This window comes from Rhineura floridana, chromosome 1 (genome assembly GCF_030035675.1).
Source record: "Rhineura floridana isolate rRhiFlo1 chromosome 1, rRhiFlo1.hap2, whole genome shotgun sequence".
Taxonomy (NCBI): domain Eukaryota; kingdom Metazoa; phylum Chordata; class Lepidosauria; order Squamata; family Rhineuridae; genus Rhineura; species Rhineura floridana.
Genome location: NC_084480.1, coordinates 285,770,952 through 285,786,055, shown reverse-complemented (window position 1 = coordinate 285,786,055; position 15,104 = coordinate 285,770,952). Strand labels below are relative to the sequence as shown.

At 42.4% G+C, this 15,104-nt stretch overlaps 1 protein-coding gene across 2 annotated transcripts in view; it reads right to left on the bottom strand.

Moving 5' to 3' along the window:
• Positions 1-15,104, bottom strand: part of MATN2 (matrilin 2) — a 76,363-nt gene that overhangs the window by 44,041 nt on the left and 17,218 nt on the right. The window lies entirely within an intron of this gene.

Genomic DNA, 15,104 nt, shown 5'->3' with positions numbered 1-15,104 from the left:
AAATATGTTTTGTTACCCTGCCCCAATTTATACGTGGGATGCCGAACTTCTCTGCAGGAGCTGCAAATGTTACAATCAGATTAACAGCTGGCTTAAAGCCAAACACTTTGGTTAAAGGCATGTCAGCATCTCTCACTACAGCATAGCTGGAAGCAGGAGAAGTCCTGACATATTCACTTGAAATTACTTTGAATGGCACTGAATGACAAGCCTATGCAGATGACAACAATCTGGATCTCAAAAGCCAATGTACAGTTAACTGTATTGCACCAATAGTTTTCAAATTATGCTTGGGGGATTCTGGGATTTCTCAGAAGCTTATCAGCAGATCCTCAATGAAAAGATCAGTAATGGTGGACATGCTTCTCTGAAAGACATCACATCCACTTCTACCAATCTTCCTTACTGCAAGTGTCTTGGGCAGGAAGGGTCACACATAAAAACAAAGAGTTTGGGACCACCTTAAAGATTAACAAGTTTATTATAACATAAGATTTCATGAACTATAGTACACTTCATCAGCTTTTAAAAGAGAATGAGCTCTCTTAAGAAATAGGCCTCAAACAAAGAAAAAAGAAAAAAAGTACAGCTTTTTTTAAAAATCCACAAATCTAGGCAAGGTACAAATTGTCCCTTAACTCCAGTGATTTGAAGTCACCTTTGCTTATTCTGATTGCTTTTCCAATCTCAAGAATTTATGACCAGGGAGATTTGGACATTTGTAAAGATATATGTGAGAAAGAGATTAAAATAAGCAAGTCATTTTTAATACAAGTCCATGAGATATAAACAGCTCCATTAAAAATAAAATTCTAAAACAAAATGTCTAAACTAGAAACTGATATGTAATACTGATGTTTTAAATGCTTAGACATTACTCTGAAAACATAAATTAAATATTTGGTGAAAGAAGCAGCTGCTTACTTTTGCAATCTGTGTTCCAGAAGGCATCATTCATGACAAATATACACATGCTTTCCCAGAGAATGGCATGCTTAGTTTTTTTCCCCATCAAGACTTACAGTAGGTTTGTTTTCTACACAAATAAACCAGATATACCATACCTTACACATGCTTTTTTATTTCAAAAAGGAAATCTTAATTGCCCAGATGTGAGAATAAATAAAAATTATTTAAATGGTGAACAAAAATGATTTTAAACTATTAAAAAAACACAAACAAAATTACAGTAATAAAAATAAAACCATTTCCAGAAGGGTAGCCATGTTAGTCTATTGCAGCAAAACCATGAGGCTTATGGCACCATAAATCTGATGAAGTGGTCTTTGGTCCAAGTAAGCTTGTGGCATGATAAATTTATTCATTTTTAAGGCACGGGAGGGCAGATTTCAGGCTTGTGAGATCTAATTTTATTTTTTAATAGAACTTCTCAGACACATCAACTGGAGTCTGGTGCAAAATGCATACACTTAGAATTAAATAATTCTGAGCTATGAATTTGTTTTGAGTACAAGAACAGAATGGAGATAACACACAGTCCACACATTCCTGATTACCTTATGCTTTCTTCATTTCAGGGAGTCTTTTTTTGCAACTGTTATTAAACAATTGGGAGTCAGAAATCCTTCTTGCTTACTGCAAATCACCCAGAGATCTATCAGTAGATCCAAATCTGCCTTTTGCCCACCTCTGTTTTTAGGAGCCACAAGACTCTTTATCAGAAGCAACTGGCAGGGCCACATAATTGCTGCTTAGCAGGACAGGGCAAAGCAGGGTGCATAGACGCACCAGCGGAGCCAATCTGACACTCTTTCTGGTGTGCTTGTGTGACACTGGACTTTGCTTGTTACAGTTAAAAATGTATTTTGCTTACTCTGGCTTTATTTGCTAAAAGTAAATGGGTACTGTGCCTGCTTTGAGATAAAAATGATGCTAACTACATAAGACAGTGTTCTGATAAGAATGTGGAAAACAATTGTGCTGAAGTGAAAAACAACGCCATAAAAGGGCAATGGAATGTTATAGGGAAGCGACATTAAGAAAGACAGAAACTGCACATACTGATTTCTTGTAAAGCACATGATTTCTTGTTAGCGGCGTGTATTAGAATGATGCTTGATGATGCTGATGTAATTAACATATCAAAGTTAATAAGAAGGCTGGCTGTGCTCAGCTTCGTCAGAACTAGCTTTGGCTGCTTCTCCACGTGCACGTGTTAGTAATAAATATACTCTTCCTCCATCTTGTTTCGTCGTTTTCTGAACTCTATTTGGGTGAGTATTGGGAGCGAACTCAAGCCACCAGAACCCCCAAAAGGGACTGGGGCGTTTTGTTTGTAACAAACTGGCGATTTCCACCGGGACTCATTTTTCGCACCCCTCTGTGTTTTGGGCGTGGTCCGCAGGAGGTCGGAAGAGCGCTCTGGGCCACATTGAGCCTGCCCGAGCCTGTGAGAGCGATCCGAGGCGCTGGGGTGGCGTCACAATGACTCCCTTTTAAAATCGAAACAAGGTTGGAGTGGAGCGGGGGATTGAACGTTTCAACGTCTCTGGTCGACAGTGGTAAGGAGCCCAGTGGGCTTAAATGTGAAGAGAGTGATGTGTGAAAGTGTGTGTATGAGACAGGGCGTATCCCCAGGTGGATTACCCTGAAGTGAGTGCGGAACTGCAGTAGTGCGTTTCCCATACCTCGCGAGAGGCTGGGCCACGAAAACAGGGAAGCGAGTGTTGTACATCATCTGTCCGTCGTTTCATCTCAGACATCTCCCCTGGTAGAAGGCAGGTAGGCTACCCGAGTGTCGTACGTCATCTGCAGAGGGCAGAGGGGACTGGACACGGGAAGGAGGGGAAGGGTGCATCGAAACAGGAGGGGGCAGAGGGGAAGAAGGTTGCGAGGAAGCCCGCAAAGAGTCAAAAGAAAAAGGACGATTGGAAAATAAACCCCCTTGAATGTGTTTTGCAAAATTTTCCTAGATTTAAAACAAGTGTTATTTCTTCCGGAGGGCCGGTCCCGAACGAAGAACTATTGTCAACGTTTTGTGATGAAAAGTGGGTGGGGCTGTGAATTGGTTGGCCACCGGGTGGGACATTCAATCTCGCTAAGGCTAGACAGTTGGAAGCCACCCTCTACGAGCTGCTACCAGATGAGGCAACTTCATGGTGGTATGCACGAGGCTGGAGAGCCATCTGCCTAGACCCCCCCACAAGAATGTGCGCTGACAATGGCGCTGGCTCAATGTAAAATTAATGAGGGGAAGAAATTGAAAACTAAGCCCCCAGTCCTCCAGGCAGAAGAAGAGGAATGTTTAGTTTCACCTACGGCCCCACCTGTGATTCCTTTATCGCCGCCTCAGGCTCCGGCGATTCCCCTACCAGCACCAGCACTACCAGTGCTATCACAGGCGGTTCAACCGCCACCAGTTTAGATTCCGCCACCAGTTCAAATTCAGCCCCCAACATATCAACAGTCGACTGCCCCGCAGACCCAGTCCACTAGCTTTGGAACTCCGTCTGGAACTGCAGTAACGTTCCAGGATTTAAGTCAATCTTTAGGGCGGCTGAGACAAGAATATGATATTTTGGATCGTTATACCCACTCTGTACTACAAAGTCAGGGTTTAGGAGCTTCGCCCCAAACCATACCAACACGCCTTCGTATGATTGAGGAAGTCAGGAAGGAGAATGAGGGAATGACCCTGCAAAGTGGCACACAGTTAACCTCCACTTTAAAAGGTACAGATAGAGGCAACCCCGAATGGGAAGATGTTTTGGCTGGCGGTACCTTTATGGGACCAATGCGACAAATGTTTGATGGCCATGGACAGATTGCTTATGTGCATGTGCCTTTTACTACATCTGATCTGTTTAATTGGAAAAACCAGATGCCAGGTTTGAGAGAAGACCAAGATAAGCACTGCCAATTGTGGGAGACTATTTTTGCCAGCCACCACCCCACTTGGGCAGATATACAGACATTAATGAATACCCTCCTTAGTCCGGAGGAGAAGTCATTGGTACTTTCCCAAGCTAATGCTCTTGCATTAGAAGAGCAGAGACAAGGTGGCAACGTGCCCGGTTTAGCTCCGGATCATGTTCTACCAACAGTAGAACCTCGTAGGTGGATCCAAACCCCAGGAGCAGCGGCCCCTGAAATCACCACGTATAAACGATTGATTTTATATGGACTTAGGCATGCCATCCCTAAACCAATGAATGTGGCAAAATTACATGAAATTCATCAAGAAAAAGAGGAAACTCCCTCTGCTTTCCTTAACCGCCTCACCACAGCTATGCGGAGATTTACTACCCTTAATCCCGAGGCTGCTGAAAACCAAAGGCTCTTAATTTCTTTGTTTATTGGCCAAAGTTCTACAGACATTCGAAAGAAATTGCAGAAGGTGGAAGGAGTGATGGGTATGGGACTTGGACAGATAATAGACATTGCGTTCAAGGTCTACGTAAACAGGGATGAAGCAAGTAAGAAGGAAGAGGGAAAGTTGATGAAAAAGCAATACAGTATGATTGAAAAGCAATGCTACATGATCGCGGCAGTGGTTGCTGTAAATCAAAGAGACAGAGAAAGAGGGCCAAGGAGGAAACTGGAAAAGGATCAGTGTGCCAAGTGCCTGAAGAAAGGCCATTGGGCAAAGGATTGTAGAAATGAGAGGGTTCCTAGACCTCGTCAAGATGGACGCCGCGATTACAGAGAGGTTCCTGGCTCTCGGGACTATAGGGAACCCAGGATAGTCTCAACTTCTGATCCAAACCCACCCTATGTTCGGATTGCGGCCGCTAGAGGGCAGGACGAGGAATCAGAATGAAGGTGGATGGGATATGAGGGCGGCTCGTGGGAAGAACCATATGTGTCTCTTACCCTCAATAATTCGGCAGTCCAAGGGCTAGTGGACACAGAGCAGCCTTCTCTATGATCCCACGAGCAATGTCCCGTCTACCCTTGACCCTCAGCAAAGAAACTAAAGATGTAATGGGAATAGAAGGACAGCGCCGTCGAATCCCTTTGTCCCAACCCATACAGGTACACCTTCCTGGAAGAGAAGATAAACAACAATATTTTACACATCAGTTTTTGGTTTCGGATGGTTGCCCCATTGCAATATTTGGAAGGGATCTTCTAGTAAAGCTCCAGGCCCAAATTACTTTTAGAGGAAACACCTTGGAAGTGGTGATACCAAAGCAGCAAGAATGCGCTTTCCAAATGATCTTAAGGGGGGAGCCGGAAGTTAAAGAGAAATAACAGTGGAAACCTCCGGAAGGAATTCACCCTGATGTTTGGGCCAGAAAGAATAATCCTGCTTGTGCGGTCAATGCTGAACCAGTGAAGGTCAGATTGAAGCCTGGGGCAGGCCCGATTCCAGTACGTCAATTCCCTTTGAAGCCAGAAGTACGCCTAAGCGTAAAAGAATTAGTGACAGACTTCATCCAATATCAATGGTTACATCAAACTACTAGTCCACATAATTCCCCCAGGCAGCTAAGGCTCTCAGTCCGAGCCGGCTTTCCCAGTATGATCAACAGCTGCTGGGGCGGCAAGATTTACGCCTAAGAGCTTGTAATACTTTGAATCCAGTGACATTATTGCCTCAACCAGGAGAGTTGGTGCATGACTGCATCCAGACATTGGAATGTTCATTGAAACCCCGAGTAGACCTGACTGATCAACAAATAGCAGGGCGACGTTTATATGTGGATGGAAGCTCGAAGGTGATAGATGGACAATGGTATGCAGGCTACGCCGTGTGTGACGACCTGAAAGCTATAAAGAGCGTTAAGTTGCCAACTACCTATTCAGCCCAGATGGCAGAACTGGCTGCAGCCATAGATGCCCTGCGAGAACTGAACCAGCAAGAGGGGAATATATACACTGATTCCAAGTATGTATTCCAAACTGCACATGCTTTCGCTATGCTGTGGAAGGAAAGAGGTTTTATTAAAAGTGATGGACACAGAATTGAGCATCAACAAATGATAATGGAATTCCTGGAATGTGTTCAACTACCAAAGAAAGTAGCTATAATCCATGTGAAGGCCCATGGAAGAGAAATGGATCCAGTTCGGCGAAAGGGAAATCACCAAGCAGATGAGGCAGCAAAGGAAGCAGCGCTGAGTGGACGACCATTGGAGAGGAATTTAATGAATATTATGATTCCATGGAAGGAGTTGACTCCTCAATATTCTAAGAAAGAGGAAGATGCTGCAGTACAGTATGGGGCTCAGAAATTGACTAATGGTTGGTGGCAGTTACCTACAGGACTAATTTTTGTTCCAAGGGCAGTGCTTCGAGCCCTTGTAATGGACTCATAGACAGACCCATTTTGGAGGCAACGCTTTAGGGGATCTTTTGATCAGACAAGTAGTTGCACCAGGATTATATGAAGAAACAAAGAGAGCGGTATATGGATGTACTATCTGTGCAGCAACTAACCCTGCTCCAAAGCCACCACTGGCCATGGGAGGAAGACCATGGGCCTACTATCCTTTTCAGAGACTACAGATAGACTTTGCAGAATTACCAAGATGTATGAGGTACAAGTATTTACTTGTCATAATAGATCAGTTGACAGGATGGATAGAGGCCTTCCCCACGCGAACGGCGACAGCCATTACAGTAGCAAAGATACTGTTGAAGGAAATTTTTCCAAGATACTCCATGCCAGAGACATTTGAGTCAGACCATGGTCCGCACTTTGTGAGTAAGATAATTTGTGCTGTAAGTGTGGCCTTGGGGTTCAAATGGAACCTTCATACTCCTTGGAGACCACAATCATCCGGTTAAGTTGAACGCGCCAACCGGACGGTTAAGACTTTGTTGACCAAATTGTGCCAAGAAACCAAGTTGAATTGGGTGACAGCACTGCCATTGGCTTTGACCATTATGAGAAACACTCCAAGGGGAAAAACAAAATTGACTCTGTTTGAGTCACTGTTTGGCAGACCTCCCATTGAGCCTGGGCCCCAGACAGAGATTAATGGGGAATTAGGGAACACACAGTTATTGAAGTATGTTACTGCCTTGCAGGGTGTTTTGTCCTCTATTCACAGGTACAATCGTGAGTTTCAGAGGTTACCCCTGGATGTGGCAATCCATCAATACCAACCTGGTGATTGGATACGAGTTCGGAAGTGGAAGCAAGAGCCCTTGCAGCCCACGTGGGGACCGCCGGAGCAGATTATCTTAATTATCGAATTGGCAGTAAAGCTCGTAGGCTACAAGCGATGGATCCATGCTAGTCGTATAAAAAGAGCCAAGCCTGTAATTATCCAGGAACCCGAGCAGGGAGTAGCCAAGGACTCCCCACCTGGAGGGGAGAAGGATCAGACACCTGAAGCCAAGTGGCTGTCGGAAACCGTACCGGGTTTCAGCCTGAAGCTTAAGCTCAAGAAACAATAAATTTGAATGGGAGGCTCTGTACGACCTTTACCTTTGAAAACAGCTGTACGAGAGTTTCCAGGAGATAGCCAACCAGCGGTAGATGTGATAGTATTGTACGCTTGACCTAGGTTAAATCAGAAGGGCTACGTACGAACAAGATACCGTTGGAAAGTGCTGACTTGGGGCTTGTTAACATTTTGGAGATTAGGGTTAGAAGATATTAATATAGAATTAGATTATAATTAGTTATACTTTATGTTAAAATGGGTCGAACCCACACAAGTACCAACTCCTTTGGCTTTAAGCCTATGTTTGGTACTATCTTGTGTCTTGCTTCTCTATTTATGGTATATGTATACTTCTCAGCTTCTTTTCCCGCGCAAGAAACGAGAGTATGCAGTCGTCAAAGGCGCTCATTCCAGGAGAAAAGGGAAAATGTGTTTGTTGAACTCACCCAGGAGGTAGTCAAAGGGTTCAATCTCACAAATTGTTGGATTTGTGGGAGTCCAAAAGGATTCCTAAAGTGGCCATGGATAGGATTCCCCCTTGCACCTCGTTGGCTTTTAAGTAATAAAAGTGAGGTACATGTTAATCTAAGTACTTGGACAGAGCCTCACGAATGGGAGTTGTATGAATCAAGTTTGGGCAAATACTGTATTCAGCAGAACATCACGGAAGGAGAACAGGTGGGGCACAGTAGATGCAATTGGACGATGGGATGGTATGAAAAGTGTGTCATAGGTGATTGTCCCATCACAAACTGTAGTAAATATGTTGGCCGAGGAAATCGTACCCATGTAAAATTTACCAATGGCACGTGGTGTCCGTGTTCAGTTATGGAGAAGTCCAACAATTGTGTCAACAAATGCCCGTCTATAGAACTAGAAGTAATATTGTGTTTAAAATGGAATGTTACACAACCCACAACCTTTAAGAGCCCCGCTTGGCTGTGGAAACATTTAAATGGTACCACAGTCTTAGGGTTCATGAACTATTGGGCCACATGGAATCAGAGCACAGCGGATAGAGACTGTAATTATAAAAATGAAACAGGAATATGGAAATGCAGCCTAAGACCGGGAGAGACAGTGCCATATCTTGCAGGTCCTTTTCGTTCCAAAGATACATATTACCTTCCCTATGATAAAACAGTCCCGGTTTTGCATAATGCCTCCATGCCAGCCTTGAGAGGGCATTACTGGATTTGTGGTCATAAAGCCTATGCCATCCTCCCGTTAAATTGGACTGGTATTTGCTATGTTGGAATTATACAACCGATGTATAGCATAAAAGGTGGAAGCTTAAATCCTTTAATTCCAGTGTTTGATGAAGAACAGTTTGAAAGAAAGAAAAGGGCACTTGATCTCTCCCTGACGAAGGGTCAAGGAAATGGTTGGGGGGATACTTGGCCTCCAGAACGTATCATCGCAACTTATGATCCGGCCTCATGGGCACATGATGGCTCAGCGGGATACCGTGGCCCAATATATATTTTGAATCGCCTCATTAGACTTTAGGCGGTATTGGAAATAATAACCAATCAAACAGCTAAAGCCTTAACATTGCTTGCTGATCAGTCAACTCAAATGAGAGAGGGAATACTCCAAAACAGGCTGGCCTTGGATTATTTGTTAGCCAAAGAAGGAGGGGTCTGTGGACTCCTAAATCTGACAGAGTGTTGTTTGAAAATTGATGACAATGGTGAAGTAGTAAAAGACATTGCTAACAAAATCAAAAAGCTTGCTCATGCCCCAGTGCAAATCTGGAAAGGAATAGATCTTGGAAACTGGGGAAGTTGGTTTAATTGGTTTGGAGGAATGAAGACAATGATTGTATTGGTTGTTCTGATTTTATTAGGATGTATGCTTTTACCTTGCTTATTACCTATAATCATGAATGGTATTCGCAGTATAGCAGATAATGCAGCAGCTAAAAGTAGTATGCAAATGTATGGCAAAATTATGTATCAACAAGTGATTCAGAATGAAGAAGCTATATGATATTAAATATCAAAAAGCTTCTAAGGGGGGGAATTGTGACACTGGACTTTGCTTGTTACAGTTAAAAATGTATTTTGCTTACTCTGGCTTTATTTGCTAAAAGTAAATGGGTACTGTGCCTGCTTTGAGATAAAAATGATGCTAACTACATAAGACAGTGTTCTGATAAGAATGTGGAAAACAATTGTGCTGAAGTGAAAAACAACGCCATAAAAGGGCAATGGAATGTTATAGGGAAGCGACATTAAGAAAGATAGAAACTGCACGTACTGATTTCTTGTAAAGCACATGATTTCTTGTTAGGGGCATGTATTAGAATGATGCTTGATGATGCTGATGTAATTAACATATCAAAGTTAATAAGAAGGCTGGCTGTGCTCAGCTTCGTCAGAACTAGCTTTGGCTGCTTCTCCACGTGCACGTGTTAGTAATAAATATACTTTTCCTCCATCTTGTTTCGTCGTTTTCTGAACTCTATTCGGGTGAGTATTGGGAGCGAACTCAAGCCACCAGAACCCCCAAAAGGGACTGGGGCGTTTTGTTTGTAACACTTGAGCCAGCCAAACCTCAGTGCCACCCTGCCCAGGCACTGTCCTGGTAAGCAGAAACAATACCACTACCAGGAGGCTGATTTTCATCTGGTGCCTCACCAGCTGCTCCTGCATCTTACATTAAAAGTAAAATAAACTCTTATCAGTTCTAAGTGAACCAAATTTTCGTCAGCAGAACAATTCTAACTCAATTTTAAGAAGCCATCAACTCTTCTTAAAAATAGGAAGGGCTAAATTGTTGCAGACCTCTTTGCAGAAAGGATTTCAGCATTGTAATGTCAATACTGAAAGTGCTCTGTTATATACCTTCTTTGATTCACTGTCTAAAACGTGTATACTTCAGGCTTTCCTGCTCAACGTGGATTTTGGGGGCAGGAAAGCCATGTGCCACAGGGACAGAACCATTAGCACAATCCCACTTCCCTTTAAGGAGGTGATGCCATGAAGATGGCTTTTGTTTCTATATTTCTGTTAGAAATTATATTAGCTATTCCTCTTCTTAGCAAATCCCCGTAACAGGTGATGAAATCTTTGATAATGGCTTGTATCTGGCAGAACTGGGTGGCAGCCTTTTCACTTTAAGTTTCTTTCAAGCCATTTAATTCAAAAAGAGTGACATTGCCTGCACACATTAAGTCAGTGCCAATTAAATTAATGGGCACTACATGTGTATAATTGGCTGTAGGATTGCAGAGAGTGAAATTCACAACCTGACTATCAATGAGAGACTTGACATTGACTTTAATGAGACATGAATTATAGCCAGTGATTTTAAGAGATTAGAAAGGGTAAGTGATTTGAGGACTGTAAACTAAGGATGGAGATTAACTGAAAACTGATGCTAGCATTTAGTTAAATACATCTGGTTAATGTTGACATTGCATTGTCTGAAAATATAAACAAGACTGTTTTATTTCTGCAGAGATCAGAGGCCATGTGACGAATGTATTTTTGGCCTTATGTGCTTCTGAACATTTAAGAAAAAAAGCAACTTTAAAAAATACAATGTTTTTTGGATCACATTGTGGGTTTTTTAAAAAACATCTTGCTATATTTTATGTAAACTGTCATGGAAGCATGTCTGGAGGGTGGCATATTAATATTTAAAATAAATAGTTTAAATAAGACTATAAATAAATCAGGGTAGGGCTGCATAAACTTGAACCTAACTCCTGCCAAAAACAAAACTGTTTTAACGTTTATTTTTTCCCTTGTAATATTCCATAATAGGTGTGACAGTGCCATCAGCAGCATGTATCTTCACATAGCTACCACACGTGCTTTCCTTGGCAAGGGGAATAGAACATTACGACTACTATAGTTTCCAGGCAAAAACACCTTGAGAATGTTATATTTAGCTGTGGCCACTACAAAAACTGTTGAGCAAGAAGAGTCTTTAAGATGATATGTAAATAGACCATCAACAGCCTTTCTTCCTTCATGCTTTCTTTCTCTCTACACTCTACTTTGTATATTTGTTTTTATTGTTTTTAATTGCTTCGGCTATGGGGCAGTATATAAATGTAATAAATAAATAAAATAAATAAATAATACTTGTAATGAAGGCACTTCTGTGCTGTGTCAGGAAAAGAAAGTCTACTGGTCTATTATGTGCATTGCTGCTGCACCAGTTCCTGGAAACTTTCATGATGACCAGTTGTGCAGCTAATCCTCTGTCCTAAATTACTAACTTATAGGTGAAGACAATAAACTGTATTTCATAAACTGGTGATTTGGGGTCACCTTCTATATCACGGATGATATTTGCCATTTTTATCATTTTACTTTAAATAACTAGAACAAAATATCATAGGAAGGAATGCCACTTAGGATTCAAAAAAGCCATATGTTACTATATAATGTAAGCTTTCAGACGGCATATTTTAGTCACAAATGGAGAAAAAAGAACAAGATATTTTGGCTTTTATGGATATTTTTCACTGCAAGGGCTGTGATAAAAATGTGGTATCATAATGCCACATTGACCTTGTTGACTGCAGCAGTTAATTATTTTTTAATCGTGCTGTAGAGTTACATAAATAGGAGAAGAACCCTAGACTAAGGTTCCAGATTCAGATTTATTTTTAAAAAAAATCTAACTCTAGAAAGCAGAAAGCAGTAACAACGATTAACAGGAAACATATCATACATAGTTTTGGCAAGGAAAGTGAAGACGTCTTTGGCACAGAGGAAAAAGAATATTTGAGGGAACAACAAAGCAAACTAGAAATGCAAAATATATTTTTTAATTTCCCCCCTAGTATTCAAATAGGGATAGGGGAACTGAGGTCGGGGTAAAGACATGTGTAGGGGGTTCATGTGCTACCAACTATAATTTCTGTGTTTCTGTGGGCAGAACTTACATAAAACATGGATCTGCTGCTGAAAATGTTAGCTGCTCCCTCCTCAAAAATGTTTCATTCTTTCCCCGTTATGCATAGTACATAATATCCTGATGTTATTATGCTGAGAACAATCTTGCTATCTCTAGAAGCAGCCAATGATATGGAGCAAGGGAAAGCACAGCCTAATGACACCAGAACATGAGGTGTGTCATAATAGATATCACGGGAAAACTTGACATGGGCTTTCTTATAATAGATAGTTTATGCCTTGTGTTGAGTCTGTTTTCTAGACTTCCAGATCTTAATGGACAAATAAATATTTCTTCTACCATTTTACTTTATAAGAAAAGTTATGAGGAATTCTGATTTTAACTTAAGTGCATTCATGTCAAATGCTTTTGCACAGTTGAGATCAGAACTTTACAATTCTACCTCAGTGTTTATTATTTTATTTTTTTTGTTGTCCTTCTGTCCTTCAGAATGTGGATCCTGAGGCGAATTACATAGATTTAAAAATACAAAGCATACATAAAACCATATAAAAATTTAGAAATACAAAACATACAAAGAACCATACATAAACAAATCCATAAAATCCTAAAAATCCTTAAAAACATCAGTATGAGGGGCAAAAATTTAACCAAATACATGAATAAAAAGATGGATCAGAAGCCATCTAAAAATGGGAAGAGAGGGGGCTGATATTCACAAGGGAGGGCATTCCATAATCTAGGGGCGAAGACAGAGAAGGCTCTGTTGCAATTTTTCACAGATCAGGATTCAGATATAGTAGGCACTCGCAAGATGTGATGGGCTCTCGTGAGATGGGCATGACTAAATAAGAGGAAGGTGCGCAGACGGATACTTAGGTCCCAAACTGTTGAGGGCTTTAAAGGTCAAAACCAGCACCTTGAATTGTACTCGGAAGCAAATTGGGAGCCAATGTAACTCTTATAGCACAGGCATAATGTGCTCAAAGCAGTTCTTTCTAGTTAACATCTGGCAGCCATATTTTGAATTAGCTGAAGCTTCCAATTAATCTTCAAAGGCAGCCCCACAGACAGTGCATTACAATAATCCAAATGTGAGGGGACTAGGGCATGGGTGAGGGTGGTCAGATCTGAGCATCCAAGATAGGGCCACAGCTGGTGCAACAGCCAAAGCTGAGCGAAAGCCCTCCAGCCACCACCGCTACCTGATCTTCAAGCAGCAAGGACGGATCCAGGAGGACTCCCAGACTGCAAACCCGCTCTTTCATGGGGAATGCAACCCCATCCAGAGTGGGCCAACAACCCCAATCATGGTAAGCATTCCTGCTCACCACCAACACCTCTATCTTGTCTGGATTTATTTATTTATTTATTAAATTTATATCCCACCCTTCCTCCCAGTAGGAGGCCAGGGTAGCAAACAAAAGCACAAAAACACTTTAAACCATCACAAAAAAAGACTTTAAAATGTATTTGATCAAAACCATCCTTAAAAACATATTAAAACAAAACATCTTTTAAAACATTTTTTAAAAAGCTTTAAAAACATCTTTTTAAAAAGCTTTAAAATCTTAAAAAGCAATTTCAACACAGGCGCAGACTGGGATAATGCCTCTGCTTAAAAGGCTTGTTGAAAGAAAGGTCTTCAGTAGGCGCTGAAAAGATAACAGAGATGGCAGCCTGTCTAATATTTAAGGGGAGGGAATTCAAATGATAGGTGCCACTAGACTAAAGGTCCGTTTCTTATGTTGTGTAGAACAGACCTCCTGATAAGATGGTATCTGCAGGAGGCCCTCCCTGGCAGAGCACAGTGATCGACTGGGTATATGAGGGATAAGGCGGTCTTTCAGGTATCCTGGCCCCAAGCTGTATAGGGCTTTGTACATCAAGACTAGAAGCTTGAACTTAGCCCGATAGCAAATAGATAGCCAGTGCAATTCTTTCAGGAGTGGGGTGACATGTTTGTGATACCCTGCCCCAGTGACCAGTTTTGCCACCGCATTTTGCACCACCTGCAGGTTCCAGACCAACTTCAAGGGTAGTCCCACATTAAGCACATTATGGTAATCCAGCCTGGAGGTTACCAGTGCATGGACAACAGTGGTCAGGCTATCCCGGTCCAAAAAGAGCCACAGCTGTCTTACCAACCAAATCTTGGTTGATGGCATGCATGCATGCTACACAAGCGCATCCCTCCCATCAACCAAGGTGGCAGCAGAGGTTTCAGCCGCTTAGGGAAACTTTGGCCACCCTGTGTGCACAGTGTGTGCAGCCACAGAAAACAGCAGAGAAAGGTAGGTGGAGCGAGTGAATGGCGGGTGGTGGAAGCTCCCACCCTGCGATCCGCGGCAGCTATCCTGCTGCAGATTGTAGAAGGGGAGGGGCCTTCAGGGGGCCCTGTAGCCCCAGGGGCCTTCGGCCAGAGCCTGAGCTGGCTGCCCTTTCATGCCGGCCCTTGAGCTGGGTATCATCAGCATACTGCTGGCAGCCCAGCCCACATCCTCTGATGACTACACCCAGTGGTTTCATGTAGATGTTGCTGCCCTGGGCTCCTGCTGGGAGGAAGGGCAGGATATAAATCAAATAATAAATAAATAAACAAACAAACAAACAGATGTTAGCAAGCGGGACAAAATGGAGAATGGTATTGAAAGCCGCTGAGAGGTCCAGCAGAACCAACAGGGATGAACTCCCCCTGACCAGTTCCTGGCACAGGTCATCCATCAAGGCGACCAAAGCAGTTTCAGTGCCATAACCTGGGCAAAAACCAGACTGAGATGGGTCAAGGTAATCCATTTCACCCAAGATCAGCTGCAGATGAGATGCCACCATGTGCTCAATAAGTTTGCTCAAGAAGGGGAGGTTGGA